The following is a 15,647-nucleotide window of genomic DNA, read 5'->3' on the forward strand; positions in this document are numbered from 1 at the left end:
ATGGAACATTCTCCAGGATAGGTCATATCTTGGGTCACAAATCAAGCCTTGGTAAATTTAAGAAAATTGAAATTGTATCAAGTATCTTTTCTGACCACAACGCCATGAGACTAGATATCAATTACAGGAAAAAATCTGTAAAAAATACAAACACATGGAGGCTAAACAATACACTACTTAATAATGAAGTGATCACTGAAGAAATCAAAGAGGAAATCAAAAAATACCTAGAAACAAATGACAATGGAGACACAACGACCAAAACCTATGGGATGCAGCAAAAGCCATTCTAAGGGGGAAGTTTATAGCAATACAAGCCCACCTTAAGAAGCAGGAAACATCTTGAATAAACAACCTAACCTTGCACCTCAAGCAATCAGAGAAAGAAGAAAAAAAAACCCCAAAGCTAGCAGAAGGAAACAAATCATAAAAATCAGATCAGAAATAAATGAAAAAGAAATGAAGGAAACAATAGCAAAGATCAATAAAACTAAAAGCTGGTTCTTTGAGAAGATAAACAAAATAGATAAACCACTAGCCAGACTCATCAAGAAAAAAAGGGAGAAGACTCAAATCAATAGAATTAGAAATGAAAAAGGAGAAGTAACAACTGACACTGCAGAAATAAAAAAGATCATAAGAGATTACTACAAGCAACTCTATGCCAATAAAATGGACAATCTGGAAGAAATGGACAAATTCTTAGAAATGCACAACCTGCCAAGACTGAATCAGGAAGAAATAGAAAATATGAACAGACCAATTACAAGCACTGAAATTGAAACTGTGATTAAAAATCTTCCAACAAACAAAAGCCCAGGACCAGATGGCTTCACAGACGAATTCTATCAAACATTTAGAGAAGAGCTAACACCTATCCTTCTCAAACTCTTCCAAAATATAGCAGAGGGAGGAACATTCCCAAATTCCTTCTACGAGGCCACCATCACCTTGATACCAAAACCAGACAAGGAGGTCACAAAGAAAGAAAACTACAGGCCAATATCACTGATGAACATAGATGCAAAAATCCTCAACAAAATACTAGCAAACAGAATCCAACAGCACATTAAAAGGATCATACACTATGATCAAGTGGAGTTTATTCCAGGAATGCAAGGATTCTTCAATGTACACAAATCTATCAATGTGATAAACCATATTAACAAATTGAAGGAGAAAAACCATATGATCATCTCAATAGATACAGAGAAAGCTTTTGACAAAATTCAACACCCATTTATGATAAAAAACCCTCCAGAAAGTAGGCATAGAGGGAACTTTCCTCAACATAATAAAGGCCATATATGACAAGCCCACAGCCAACATCATCCTCAATGGTGAAAAACTGAAAGCATTTCCACTAAGATCAGGAACAAGACAAGGTTGCCCACTCTCACCACTCTTATTCAACATAGTTTTGGAAGTTTTAGCCACAGCAATCAGAGAAGAAAGGAAATAAAAGGAATCCAAATCAGAAAAGAAGAAGTAAAGCTGTCACTATTTGCAGATGACATGATAGTATACATAGAGAATCCTAAAGATGCTACCAGAAAACTACTAGAGCTAATCAATGTATTTGGTAAAGTAGCAGGATACAAAATTAATGCACAGAAATCTCTGGCATTCCTATACACTAATGATGAAAAATCTGAAAGTGAAATCAAGAAAACACTCCCATTTACCATTGCAACAAAAAGAATAAAATATCTAGGAATAAACCTACCTAAGGAGACAAAAGACCTGTATACAGAAAATTATAAGACACTGGTGAAAGAAATTAAAGATGATACAAATAGATGGAGAGATATACCATGTTCTTGGATTGGAAGAATCAACATTGTGAAAATGACTCTACTACCCAAAGCAATGTATATATTCAATGCAATCCCTATCAAATTACCACTGGCATTTTTTACAGAACTAGAACAAAAAATTTCGCAATTTGTATGGAAACATAAAAGACCCCGCATAGCCAAAGCAATCTTGGGAACGAAAAAAGGAGCTGGAGGAATCAGGCTCCCTGACTTCAGACTATACTTCAAAGCTACAGTAATCAAGACAGTATGGTACTGGCACAAAAACAGAAAGATAGATCAATGGAACAGGATAGAAAGCCCAGAGATAAACCCACGCACATATGGACACCTTATCTTTGATAAAGGTGGCAGGAATGTACAGTGGGGAAAGGACAGCCTCTTCAATAAGTGGTGCTGGGAAAACTGGACAGATACATGTAAAAGTATGAGATTATATCACTCCCTAACACCATACACAAAAATAAGCTCAAAATGGATTAAAGACCTAAATGTAAGGCCAGAAGCTATCAAACTCTTAGAGGAAAACATAGGTAGAACACTCTATGACATAAAGCACAGCAAGATCCTTTCTGACCCACCTCCTAGAGTAATGGAAATAAAAACAAAAATAAATAAATGGGGCCTAATGAAACTTCAAAGCTTTTGCACAGCAAAGGAAACCATAAACAAGACCAAAAGACAACCCTCAGAATGGGAGAATATATTTGCAAATGAAGCAATTGACAAAGGATTAATCTCCAAAATTTACAAGCAGCTCATGCAGCTCAATAACAAAAAAACAAACAACCCAATCCAAAAATGGGCAGAAGACCTAAATAGACATTTCTCCAAAGAAGATATACAGACTGCCAACAAACACATGAAAGAATGGTCAACATCATTAATCATTAGAGAAATGCAAATCAAAACTACAATAAGATATCATCTCACACCAGTCAGAATGGCCATCATCAAAAAATCTAGAAACAATAAATGCTGGAGACGGTGTGGAGAAAAGGGCACACTCTTGCACTGCTGGTGGGAATGTGAATTGGTTCAGCCACTATGGAGAACAGTATGGAGGTTCCTTAAAACACTGCAAATAGAACTACCATATGACCCAGCAATCCCACTACTGGGCATATACCCTGAGAAAACCAAAATTCTATAAGAGTCATGTGCCAAAATGTTCACTGCAGCTCTATTTACAATAGCCAGGACATGGAAACAACCTAAGTGCCCATCATCGGATGAATAGATAAAGAAGATGTGGCACATATATACAATGGAATATTACTCAGCCATAAAAAGAAACGAAGTTGAGCTATTTGTAATGAGGTGGATAGACCTAGAGTCTGTCATACAGAGTGAAGTAAGTCAGAAAGAAAGAGACAAATACCGTATGCTAACACATATATATGGAATTTAAGGGAAAAAATTTCATGAAGAACCTAGGGGTAAGGCAGGAATAAAGATGCAGACCTACTGGAGAACGGACTTGAGGTTATGGGGAGGGGGAAGGGTGAGCTGTGACAGGGCGAGAGAGAGTCATGGACATATACACACTAACAAACGTAGTAAGGTAGATAGCTAGTGGGAAGCAGCCGCATGGCACAGGGATATTGGCTCGGTGCTTTGTGACAGCCTGGAGGGGTGGGATAGGGAGGGTGGGAGGGAGGGAGACGCAAGACGGAAGAGATATGGGAACATATGTATATGTATAACTGATTCACTTTGTTATAAAGCAGAAACTAACACACCATTGTAAAGCAATTATACCCCAATAAAGATGTTTTAGGGCTTCCCTGGTGGCGCAGTGGTTGAGAGTCCCCCTGCCGATGCAGGGTACACGGGTTCGTACCCCAGTCTGGGAAGATCCCACATGCCGTGGAGCGGCTAGGCCCGTGAGCCATGGCCGCTGAGCCTGCGCGTCCAGAGCCTGTGCTCCGCAACGGGAGAGGCCACAACAGTGAGAGGCCCGCGTACAGCAAAAAAAAAAAAAAAAAAAAGATGTTTTAAAAAAATAAAAAAAATAAAAAAATAAAATATAAAGGTGTATTTTCAAAAAAAAAAAAAAAGAACAGATGGAGATAAGATGTGCTCCTGTTTTACAGTTGGACCACTTTTTCCTTCCTTTTCTTTTCTGAAAAGTATAACAGTAAGATATAGAACTTTCTCAACACAAGATGCCTAAGCCCAAGGACCATGCCATTAAAAGAAATGATGAGAGAACCGTATTGCATTTCAGTGGTGATCCATGATCTCTGAAACTCATTAGGGGATAATGTCCTATGTCTTGACTGTTCTAGTATCTACATAGGATCGTAGGTTTGTTCAACCTCATGAAAATGTATACTTAAAATGTTGCGTCTTATTGTATGTAAGTTTTATCTCAATAAAGTTCACCTGAAGTCTTAAAAAAAAAATGTCATGAAGAACCTAGGGGTAAGACAGGAATAAAGACACAGACCTACTGGAGAACGGACTTGAGGATATGGGGAGGGGGAAGGGTGAGCGGTGACAGGGCGAGAGAGAGTCATGGACATATACACACTAACAAACGTAAGGTAGATAGCTAGTGGGAAGCAGCCGCATGGCACAGGGATATTGGCTAGGTGCTTTGTGACAGCCTGGAGGGGTGGGATAGGGAGGGTGGGAGGGAGGGAGACGCAAGAGGGAAGAGATATGGGAACATATGTATATGTATAACTGATTCACTTTGTTATAAAGCAGAAACTAACACATCATTGTAAAGCAATTATACCCCAGTAAAGATGTTAAAAAATAATAATAATAATTTACCTTCTTTATATTTGAGGGTCATGGATGAATTCATGGAAAATGAAGCTTCCAAGCTGGGAAAGCTGAGAGGAGGGGAGAATGAGAAGAATCTTGAATCTTCTGGGGCTGGTATCAGAAAGAAGGAGGCCCCCTTGTCTCTGGACATTCCAGGATCGTGAGCCTGTCCACTGGGTTGGGAGGGTCTTGTGTTTGAGGATGAGCCCCCTTGGAGACATGGATGCTTCCATGAGGCCTTGGGAGACCTAGAGACCAAAGCCCAGGGCCCTGCTGGTCATGAGGAATGGGTATGGGTGCTTTCTAAAACTCCATGCCTTGTTTTCCAGAGGCAATCTCCACAAGGTCCTATGAAGACTTTCTTGAAGCTATTTTTGCAGGCCAAGCACACTCTTAGGTTTCACATTTATTTGGGGTGGCTGAAAATTATGGAGCTCTAAACAACCCCCAAGTCACTGTGTTGCTGTTCTCACTGAACACATGTTTAGCTCAAGGACTCCCTGGAGGATCCACCCCTCCCCTGGGAGAGTCATTAGTCCACTAAACCGTATGCTCCTCGTATTAGTCAGGGTTATCCAGAAAAACAGAACCAACAGGATGCATAGAGAGAGAGATTTATTTTACGGAATTGGCTCGTGAGATTGTGGTGATTTAGTGGGTTCCAAATCTGATAGGGTAGGCAAGCAGTGTGGAGACTCAGGGAAGAGTTATAGTTCAAGTCCAAAGGCAGTCTGCTGACAGAATTTCTTCTTGCTCTGCAGAGATCAGTCTTTGCTCTGTTAAGGCCTTCAACTGATTAGGTGAGACCCACCCATATAATGGAGGATAATCTGCTTGACTTGAAGTCCACTGATTTAAATGTTAATCTCATCCAAAAAAGCACCTTCAGAGAATACTGTTTGACCAAAATAGTGTTTAACCAAACACTATAAATAATGTTTGACCAAATATCTGGGCACCATAGACCAGCCAAATTGACACATAATGTTAACTTCCTCCAGGGCTGAAAGCCATGTCCTCTTAGTCATCTCTGAATTCTTCATATGTTTTTATTTTAACTATAAAAGTTATCTACACACATTTAAAATCAGAAGACAAATAGAGAAGAAAGCTAAAATCTTTCCTATCTTCAACTCACTCCCCAAAGGCACCCCCATATAATAATTTGATTCGTATTCTCTGGCTTTTTAAAATAATGAAATGTAAATGTGTGAAATTTGTTTTACAAATATGGGACCCAATGGTACACACTGATCTGAAACATGCCCTTTTCACTTTGTGGAAGTCCCTGGACATCTTCCTATAATCAGTACATTCTTTCAGCAGCTGCATAATATCCTGCTGCAAGGATGCACCCTAATTTATTTAACAGTTCCCTTGTTGATGGATATTTTTGTTTCCAGTTTGGGACATTGAACACATTTTAGCAATCCTGTGCAAGAATATTGTACAATAAAGATCTAATAGCAAAATTATAAGATCAAAGATATACTCATTTTAAATATTGCTAGACCTTCCTTATCAAATTAACAGGTGCTTAAGGAGTGTTTGTTGAGTTGATCTGAAAAGACACAGAGTTCTGAAGCAAATCCAGCCTGGAAGGAAAGGAGAGAGAAAAGGAAAGGGAAGGAAAGAGGGAGATTAGGAAAAAGGTGGACAATGTTTGGCAGCCAATCAGCGTTTGGCTCTACCCATGCTGTAGACAGTACTTTGTATCCATGAGGTTGTGCAAAATGATTCCCATGAGGTAAGCGCTAAGAAGGCAGGGCTTCGTTTTGTCATTGATGCAACCCAAGCTGTTCAAACAGAGCCTCATTGGGCTTCCCTGATGACGCAGTGGTTGAGAGTCCGCCTGCCGATGCAGGGGACACGGGTTCGTGCCCCGGTCCGGGAAGATCCCACATACCGCGGAGCGGCTGTGCCCGTGAGCCATGGCCGCTGAGCCTGCGCGTCCGGAGCCTGTGCTCCGCAACGGGAGAGGCCACAACAGTAAGAGGCCCGTGTACCGCAAAAATAAACCCAAAAAACAAAGCAGAGCCTGATTAAAAAGAAGAGGCTAGATAGAGAAATACTTGTTGAATAAATAATACAAAGAAAACCAAGACCCATGGAGGTTAAGTTAAATAAGAAAAGATATGTAGTAGTGTGTATCTGTTAATCCCAAACTCCTAATTTATCCCTTCCCTTCCCCCCTTGGTAACCATAAGTTCGTTTTCTACATCTGTGAGTCTGTTTTGTAAATAAGTTCATTTGTATTTTTTTTTAGATTCCACATATAAGTGATGTCATATAATATTTATCTTTCTCTGTCTTATTTCAATTAGTATGATAATCTCTAGGTCTATCCATGTTGCTGCAAATGACATTATTTCATCCTTTTATATGGCTGAGTAATATTCCAGTGTGTGTGTGTGTGTGTGTGTGTGTGTGTATGTGTGTGTGTGTGTGTGTGTATCTCACATCTTTATCCATTCACCTGTTCATGGACACTTAGGTAGCTTCCATGTCTTGCCTGTTGTAAATAGTGCTACTATAGATAAAAAACAAGGACCTACTGTATAGCACAGAAAACTCTATTCAACATCTTATAATAACATATAATGTAAAAGAATCTAAAATATATATATATATATATATATGTGTGTGTGTGTGTGTGTGTGTATGTATATATAAGTGAATCACTTTGCTGTACACCGGAAGCTAACACAACATTGTAAATCAACTATACCTCAATATAAATAAATAAATAAAAAGATATGAAAAGCATGTTGCATGTTGTATGCACTCAGTGCATGGTAGCTGCCTTTATAAGAGCAGATACTAAATTGGGTTGTCAGTAAGTATTGAAACAGTGAGTACACCCCAGTTTGCTGCCTGCTAAGCAAGTGACTTCCCACTGCCCCCCATGGGGTGTCCTTGGCTGAGGGAAATCATCTAGAAAAAGTGGAATTCAGGTTCTATACTTGGATTGAAATTCAAGGACAAGGTAGAGTAACTGAGAGCGGCACATTTTGGAGTAAGCAAAGCAGGGGGGCCTGAAAGACTTGAGCGTGGCCTCTGGTTCCATTTTTCACTTAGGCTTGGGTTGCCAGCTCTATGGGGCATAGAAGGAGGGAATACAAATGTTTTCTTCTGTAGAATTTCCTCTTACAATAAACAGACCAGTTTTAATCATGGTGTTAAAAGAGAGTGGCACAAACGCTGTGTCGGTTCTGCCACACACCCTGTAGCTGTGGCAATTACACCATTTTGGATAATTGTCTTGTAATTGCCGCTGTGATTTAAAACCTAATGTTATCCTCCAATTGTTCTGATGTCTTTTCATGAATAATGTAATCGTCCCATGAGCCCTCCCCCAGTTTCTCATTTAGATTGGCCCTGTGTTTGAGTTATGAACCATTGTCTTACACGCCATTGTCTCATAAAAGAAATGTGCCAAAGACAATACAGGGAATAATTAGGGCTTGGCTAATTACGGGAATGTGAGTGAGTAAGGTATGAAGTTTTTCTCTGGAAATATTTCCAACTTCAAGTTGACCTATAAGTAAAGAGGAGGGGGGCAGATTTCTCTTTGAGGGTCTTCGTCTACTGCTATCTGTGAATGCTGGACATGTTTGTTCTGTCTGATGTGGTGGGATTTTTCTTTTCAGAGCAGAAGGAAAACAGATTTTCCATAGGGTGGCTTTTCTCAGTTGTGTTACGTTGTCATCATTAAATGCAAACCACTCTGTAAACATGAGCTGGTGCATCTCCCTACACGGCCAAAATACCAATTGTTTATATGAATGGGCAATGGCGGCTTGGATTTGTGTTTCTGGAATCTGGGACTTGGTTTAGTATAACAAGAAGAAATCCATTGCATTCAGACAAATGACAAGAGAGTCATTTTAGAATTCCAAATTAGCTTCTACCCTGGGAAGGGACTACCTCAGTCTGGTAGATTTGCTCCTTTATTTCCATGCCAATGACATGGATGCCCTCACTAGTAGGCCCTCTCAGGCCTGATGAAAGTGGGCAGAGGGGTACCCTGACCACCTAGCAGAAGAGGGGAGTGTCAAATCAGATCTAGTCACCGTGTTCTCTTTGCATTAGAGCCCAAGACAAGTTTCCGAGGCAGCTCAAAGCTTACACTTCTCATGCAGAGAAACACTATTCACTTGAGCTTGGCTTCTCACTGCCTTCACCACCAAGTCCAGACGCCCCAGCTTGACATCACAGCCCTTCGAAGACCTGCCCATTCTTGACATTTCCAATCCGCAGGCCCCCCATCCTGACCTCCGGGCTTCGGCTCCCTCCGGGCCTTTGTACATGTATTTTTTTAAGAGGTCAACATTTCCAGTAAGTTTTCTCTGATTCCTCAAGCTTTGTGGTTGCTCCTCCTGTGTTCTCCGTAGCGTCCTGAAGTTAGCCCTGTCACAGCATTTCTTATATCATGTTATACTTTTCTATTCACTTGTCTGTCTCCCTTGCCAGGTGGTGGGATCTAAGTGAACAGGATGAAGTGTACAATCCAGTTCAACCCCATCTGCCATCAGTGAACATCTGGTGAAAGAGGGGATGAATGAATGGAAGAATAAGTGACTTTGTGTCTTCCTGGCCTCACTCAGGTGGAGGAAGCAGGGCATCCGCAGTGAGTCTTCAGGACTGGGGGCTATCAGCTGCAGCCTGGTGTGCTGAGTGGCTGGGACCCGGTGAGAGCTGTGTGTCAGTGCAGAACGAGCTCCCTTCGCGAAAGCACAGACCACCCCAAGGAGTGAGTTGGGAGTTGCAGAGCCTCCTTATTTGGCCTGAGGAGATGGGCTTACAGATGACCTGACAGGAAGCTTTTTAGAGCCCTGGAGTCTGACACAGGCATAGACTAAAATTTCAGAGCCAGGGTGCTTCCTTTTGGGTCTGAGGCTTTTGGGTGATCCAGTGACAGCAGGGAAGCTCCCCCAGCGTCCATCCATGATTGGAAGGGAAGCAGCTGCCCGGAAAGTGAGTCAAGCCTCCCGGGAAGTGAGAGAGGAGGCTGGGTCGGGGCAACATGACCTCTCAGGAAAGAGTGGGCCTGAGGTGGCGTGTTGTGACAGGGTAGGGTAGTTTTATTCTGTACAGTAGGGGTGGTTGTTTAATATTTGAAGTTCTCTAAGTGGGACAACAGACTCTAGAGATGGTTATTTAGCATTTGAAAGAGTAATCAGAAGCCCCTCTGACCTCAGAGGTGTAGGGGACAGCATAATCACACGTCTCAACCGTATTTATCTCCAATCAGCACCAGAGGGTGTGTTGTTTGTTGTCATGGGTATTAGTAAAGAGTGTTCACTGGTGAAGGGAGCGGAGTTGACACATGGGTTGACTAGAACTATTGTACGGGCATCTTCCTGGATGAACAGGTGAACCCAGGGGCCTTGACCCTTTGAAGTGGCAGCCGGAACCTAAGGATTCTATCCTGTGTTGAGTCATTTTCAGGGGGTTCTGTCCCCCACTAGAAGGCCAGCTGAAACCTGCTGCTGGGATGTCATCCACCTGCATACCAGGTGCTCATCAGAGACTGAAAGGTCTCCGGTGGCTCAGAGACTTCATCAGACTCTACAACAGACATGTGATTGTTTTATGCCTGCTAATAGGAGCATACGTGAAGGAATTGTCTGAGACTCGGTTCATCGTACTAACTGGCCTCAGGAGTGGGCGTGATATCTAACAAGTAGAGGCCTCCAATACCTGCCCACCAAGAACCTAATCACTGTGAACGAACGGGGTGCCTTAGGTCCATTTGCAACATCATGTTAAGGACTAAAGGAGGGGGCCTGGGCCAGCACACACGACTTCTCAGGTAAAATGCCGGAGCTCTCGCTACAAGCCTGAACTGCCGTAGCCATGGTTTGGTGCCAAACTCTGGTGGCTCTTTGCTGTGCTGCACAGATAGGCTCTTGGAGTTTCTAATCAGATGAGATTCGCTCACTTACCAGCCGTGGAATTACTCCCACCCAGTGTGGAATTACTCAGTAGAGAATATGGTACTTAGAGGATTAACCATGACACTTTTTAATGTTCTTTTCAAATTGAATTTAAGGAATCTTTAAGAAACGAGGTCAAGACCGCGAGTGTTCTTGAAAATTGAGTAAATTGGCACTCAAACATTCACTTATTTCAACAGAAGTAGGTGGACGTTCACTCACGAATCAACAAACGTTTTTCAAGTATATATTAAGGACACATCTAAGTTGGAAGTTTAGTTCCTCAATCATTTTAAGCAAAGCTGTGGTTATGCTTTTGAGAATTTTAAATAAAGTGTTCTGAGGACCAAAAGGACGAGCCATTTTCCACAGACCGCAGGAGGCATGAGGAATCCAACAGGTGAGCAATTTGCGCTCTATCCCAGCCACAGCTCCTGCACTGGCCTGGGTCTGGGTAGCCTTTGACATTGACAGGCTTGAGGTGCTTCAAAGCTGGTCCGGGTTCCATTAGGCAGAGTCATGCTGACAGCAGCTGGAATTTGACAGGCTTCAAGGCACTGGAGACAGGTGGGCTTTTTGATACCTGGCACAGTGACAGCTCTGATGTGTCATCCCACTATTATTTCTAGGTTTGTGCTGGGTGTGGGGTTTCCCTGGGGATTTGCACATGCAAGGAAGCCAACTTGACAGGCAGGAACAGGTAATGTTATTGATCAGTGAAAAAAAAATAGATCACTGCGCACTTGGTCTAAATCTTGGACATCGAAGTCCCAAAGTGATTGGGAATATCACTTCCTGCCCATTCCCAACATGGCTACAGAAAGGACTCCAACAGCCCTCTTAGGCCTTCATACTTTTTAATAGCATTCTCAATGTTTGAAGATGAATGACTTTTCCAATAGAGAACTGATTGCAATTATCATGCAGCTGATTAACTTACTTCCAGGAAGGCTGGGTGTATGTGCATGTCCTAGCACCTCCTAGCAGATGCTTCTGGGCAAGGGATCAAACTTCCATGTTTTAATTACGCCCCTGATTATCTCAGCCTGGACCTCTCCCCTCTCCAGAACAGCGTCTCTTTTAGTTAGCGATCCACCCCCACCTCTCATCATAGAAGCTCCATCCTTCTAATTCCTCACGCCAAGAACGTAAATGTCACCTTTAACCCCCTTTCCTTATATCTCACATCCAATTTTTAGATATTTGTCAGTTTCTAAATATAGTCAGCACTTCTCAGTGCTTATCTCCATCATGACTATCCTCCCGGTCCAAGTTGCCATCTTGCTTGGGTGACTGGAAATCTTCACTGCCTTGCATCTTTCATGGTCCACTTTCCACCTCTACCGTTCTCACCGCTCCCTTGCTTTATGCATTTATCACCCCCTGATATTTACTTGTCTCTACACACTAAGTAAGTCTAAGGGGTCACACTAACATCTGGACAAATTCTGCCAATATTTGATGGATGGATGGATACACCACAGGCAGACCTCGGGGGCCTGATTCCCAGTATATGATGAATGAGCATGTAATTTAGCTTATTAAGTGCCATGAGGCGATACTCTGCTGCATCTGAAAAATGGAAAACAGAAATTAGGGAACAAAAGGTTACAGAGCTCCATTCATTCCTCACCCTCGAGGCATCGTAACCTAACCTAAGTGAACATGGTGGGCAGCAGGTTGAGCCCAACATCCATATATAGTACCTCCCTTCTGCCTAAGAGAAATTCGCATTGACTCTTTCAGGAGTCTGAATGCTACAGCACTTAGCATCAGGAATCGAGGACATGGTAGTGTTGGACTAACCTATTGGCACTGAGATCCCACCCTATGCCATCGTGACTATACTTTACCACATCCCCAAACAATTCTTCCTTATGGGAAACAGGAGAAGATAGGATAGAGCCCTGGGCAGGAGAAGGCTGTTAAGACCTGAATGGGGTGTTCACCAACCAGAGCATAAAACTGCTTTGAAGCTTATGAGCCTTAAGTTAGTTGATCATCTACCCAGAGGTTCCTCATTGACCTCATGCTTTCTTCCTTGGAAGAAACCGTGACAGCTAGTCTAAATTTTATTATTAATTTTATTCAGTCAATACACAGAAGTATCTAATCTACATAGTGGAGGTTGCTGAGGAAACTGAATTGCAGGGAGAAGAAGGACACGCTTCATTTCTTGCTGGCTTCACTGCTGACTTAGTGACCTGGCCACAGATGCTGTCTTCTCCATGGCCTTGATGACGCCAGTGGCCAATGTTTGCCTCATGTCATGCACAGCAAAACAGCCTGGAGGAGGAAGGAAGGAAGAAGAAAGAGTGAAATTTCTAGAAAGAGGCATAGAAGGAAAGCCTCCTTGGCCTCCGTCAGAGGTGCTTCCCTTCCCAGGACTCAGCAGCCACCAGTCCCTGGCTCACCTAGAGGTGGGTACTCAGAGAAGGTCTCCACACACATGGCCTCGCTGGGGACCATCTGCATTATGGCTGCGTCAGGGCCTTGGGGTTGTCCTCCAGCTTCTTGCCTGAGCGCCGGTCAATCTTTTCCCTCAGTTCAGCAAGCTTGCAGGAGACGTGGGCCATGTGGCAGTCCAGCACTGGCATGGATCTGTCCCGGGTGATTCAAGACTATACCCTGGTGGGGAAGGAGGATGGAATTAGAGGAGATCGGATGGCACCTGTGATCTGGGGCCAACTCTCGGCCAACCTGTGCCTTCTGTAGAAGTTGGGGCTAATTTCTAAGAAGCATTTCCACCACCACCAAGCACCAAGGCCCGTGGCCTCCCAGGCAGCTTACCTGCGCCACAAAGCTGCCGGCCTCCATGGGAGGCAGGGGGGGTCGTTCTTGCTGTCTCCGGCCACATTGCCACAACGGATGTCCTTCACAGACACGTTCTTCACGTTGAAGCCCACATGGTCGCCAGGCAGGGACTCGGGCAGGGCCTCGTGGTGCATCTCCACAGACTTGACCTCAGTGCTGACGCTGCAAGGGGCAAAGGCGACCACCATGCCAGGTTTCAGGAGGCCGGTCTCCACACGGCCCAAGGGCACAGTGTCGATGCCTGTGCAATGGGAAGAAGGGCAGTCAGAAAGATTCTAGACCCACCCAGTGAGAACTGGCTTCTGGGGGAGTCCCTTGTCCTGGGGCGCAAGGACCAAGGCCACCTACAGGACTAGTAGGAAGCACCAGGACCCAGGACTGGCTTAGTTATGCTACGTATCTATCAGATACACTGGAAACGCTGGGGGCTTTGGCACATCATCCTACCTTACAAGTCAGGATCTGAACCCTGGCAAGTCAGACACCAGACCTCATTCTCAGCTCCTTCATTCCTTAAGAAGCCCTGTCGCCTCGCCTCCAATCTTGTACATGTCTTGCAGAAGCAGCCTCAGGGGCTTGTTGACAAGGCTAGTGGGCGGGAGGATGGAGTCCAGAACTTCCAGCAGAGTCACCCCAGTGGTGCTTCGCTCAACCTTCCAGCCCTTGAACCAGGGCATCTGCGGGAGGATGCAGAATGCAGTGGAGGTGAGCCTGGGGCATTGCTCTCAGCACACCCACCCCAGGGCCAGGACCAGGACCAGGACCCACTCCGCCTGCCCGCAGACCCGGTCCGCACTCACGTTGCTGCTGGGCTCTAGCATGTTGTCGCTGTGCCAGCCCGAGATGGGCACGAAGGCCACGGACACAGGGTTGTAGCCAATCTTCTGATGTAGGCGCTCGCTTCCTCCGTGATCTCCGGGAAGCGCCCTGCGCTGTAGGCGGGCTCGGTCGAGTCCATCTTGTTGATGGCCACGATCAGCTGCTTCACGCCCAAGGTGAAGGCCAGAAGCGTGCGCTCGCGGGTCTGCCCGTTCTTGGAGATGCCCGCCTCGAACTCGCCCACGCCGCCGGCTACGATAAGCACTGCATAGTCGGCCTGCAGGACACAGACACTACGGGGTCAAGGGCTTAGTTAGGGGAGGGGGCGCCGGCCGGGCAGGGAAGCCTGCTAGAGTTCCGGACAGTCCCAGGCCCCTTGGGAAAGCTCGGGGATGGGATGCTCCCCAGAAGTTGATAAGTTCGTGGGTCCCTTGGTTACTATTATGCACAGAGGTCCCACCTCCCAGTCAAACTCTCACCTAGTCCCATAAATGAGCTTGTAGTTCCTTCCTCCCCAAGTGATCTACTTGTCTGGCCATCAGAAAACCTGGTCCCTGCCCCAGCCTGAAAGGGGGCCCGTATCTGAGCCTCACAGAGTCTGTCCTCCTCTGGTTCTTTCAGAATTGATGATTGGCATGGATGAGGAAAACCTTCTGAGGCTTATGATACCCTCCTTCCCAGAGTCCCGGAAATAAAGCCTGAGTTTCCTCCCTTCCTCTGCGCCTGCCCCGCCCCCATCCGAAAGGGAAGGCCCTGGGAACAAGGGCTGCTTTACCTGGGAGGTGCCTGTGATCATGTTCATGGGGCATCGATGATGGTGATGTAGTACTTGCTGGTTTCAAACTTCCACAGGGAGATGCGGATGGTGGTGCCACGCTTTCTCTCTGCCTTCAGTTTGTCCAACACCCGGGCGTACTTGAAGGAGCCCTTACCCATCTGGGGAGGGGTGGGGAGTGAGTAGAGGACATCGATGGCCAGCAGACTGACCTATCCCAGGGAATTCAATGGCACCCTACAGCGCACCCTACTGTCCGCGCTCTGCCACCAGACCCACCCAGAAGTGGGACATCCATCCTCCAATCCTCCCCGCCCCCACTGCTAGACATCAACACCGCACGTGGGTGCCTTACCTCGGCTGCCTCCTTCTCAGACTTCTCGATGGTCCTCTTGTCGATCCCCCCACACTCGTAGATGAGATGCCCGGCGGTGGTGGACTTGCCAGAGTCCACGTGGCCGATGACAACGATATTGATACGGGTCGTCTCTTTGCCCATGGCGGTGGGTTCCTTCCTTCAGTCACTGCTAGAGGGGAGCACGGGGCGGGTGAGGCCACAGCGTTCCAGGCCTGCCTCTCTCCTCCCCTCCCCTCCCCTCTGCTCCTGCCCAGCATCCCCCCCACCCCCACTTCACAGCCTAGCCCGGAGCCTGGGACATGGTAGCATCAACTGAAAAGTAAAAGACTTGCCAGGCTCACGCCCTG

The 15,647-nt window shown here is 45.2% G+C and overlaps 1 pseudogene; it reads right to left on the minus strand.

Annotated features, from left to right (window-relative positions):
- Window positions 1–12,648: 12,648 nt before the first annotated feature.
- LOC132526519 (elongation factor 1-alpha-like) lies at window positions 12,649–15,441 on the minus strand (annotated as a pseudogene).
- Window positions 15,442–15,647: the final 206 nt, after the last annotated feature.

Source organism: Lagenorhynchus albirostris, chromosome 9 (assembly GCF_949774975.1).
Source record: "Lagenorhynchus albirostris chromosome 9, mLagAlb1.1, whole genome shotgun sequence".
Lineage (NCBI taxonomy): Eukaryota > Metazoa > Chordata > Mammalia > Artiodactyla > Delphinidae > Lagenorhynchus > Lagenorhynchus albirostris.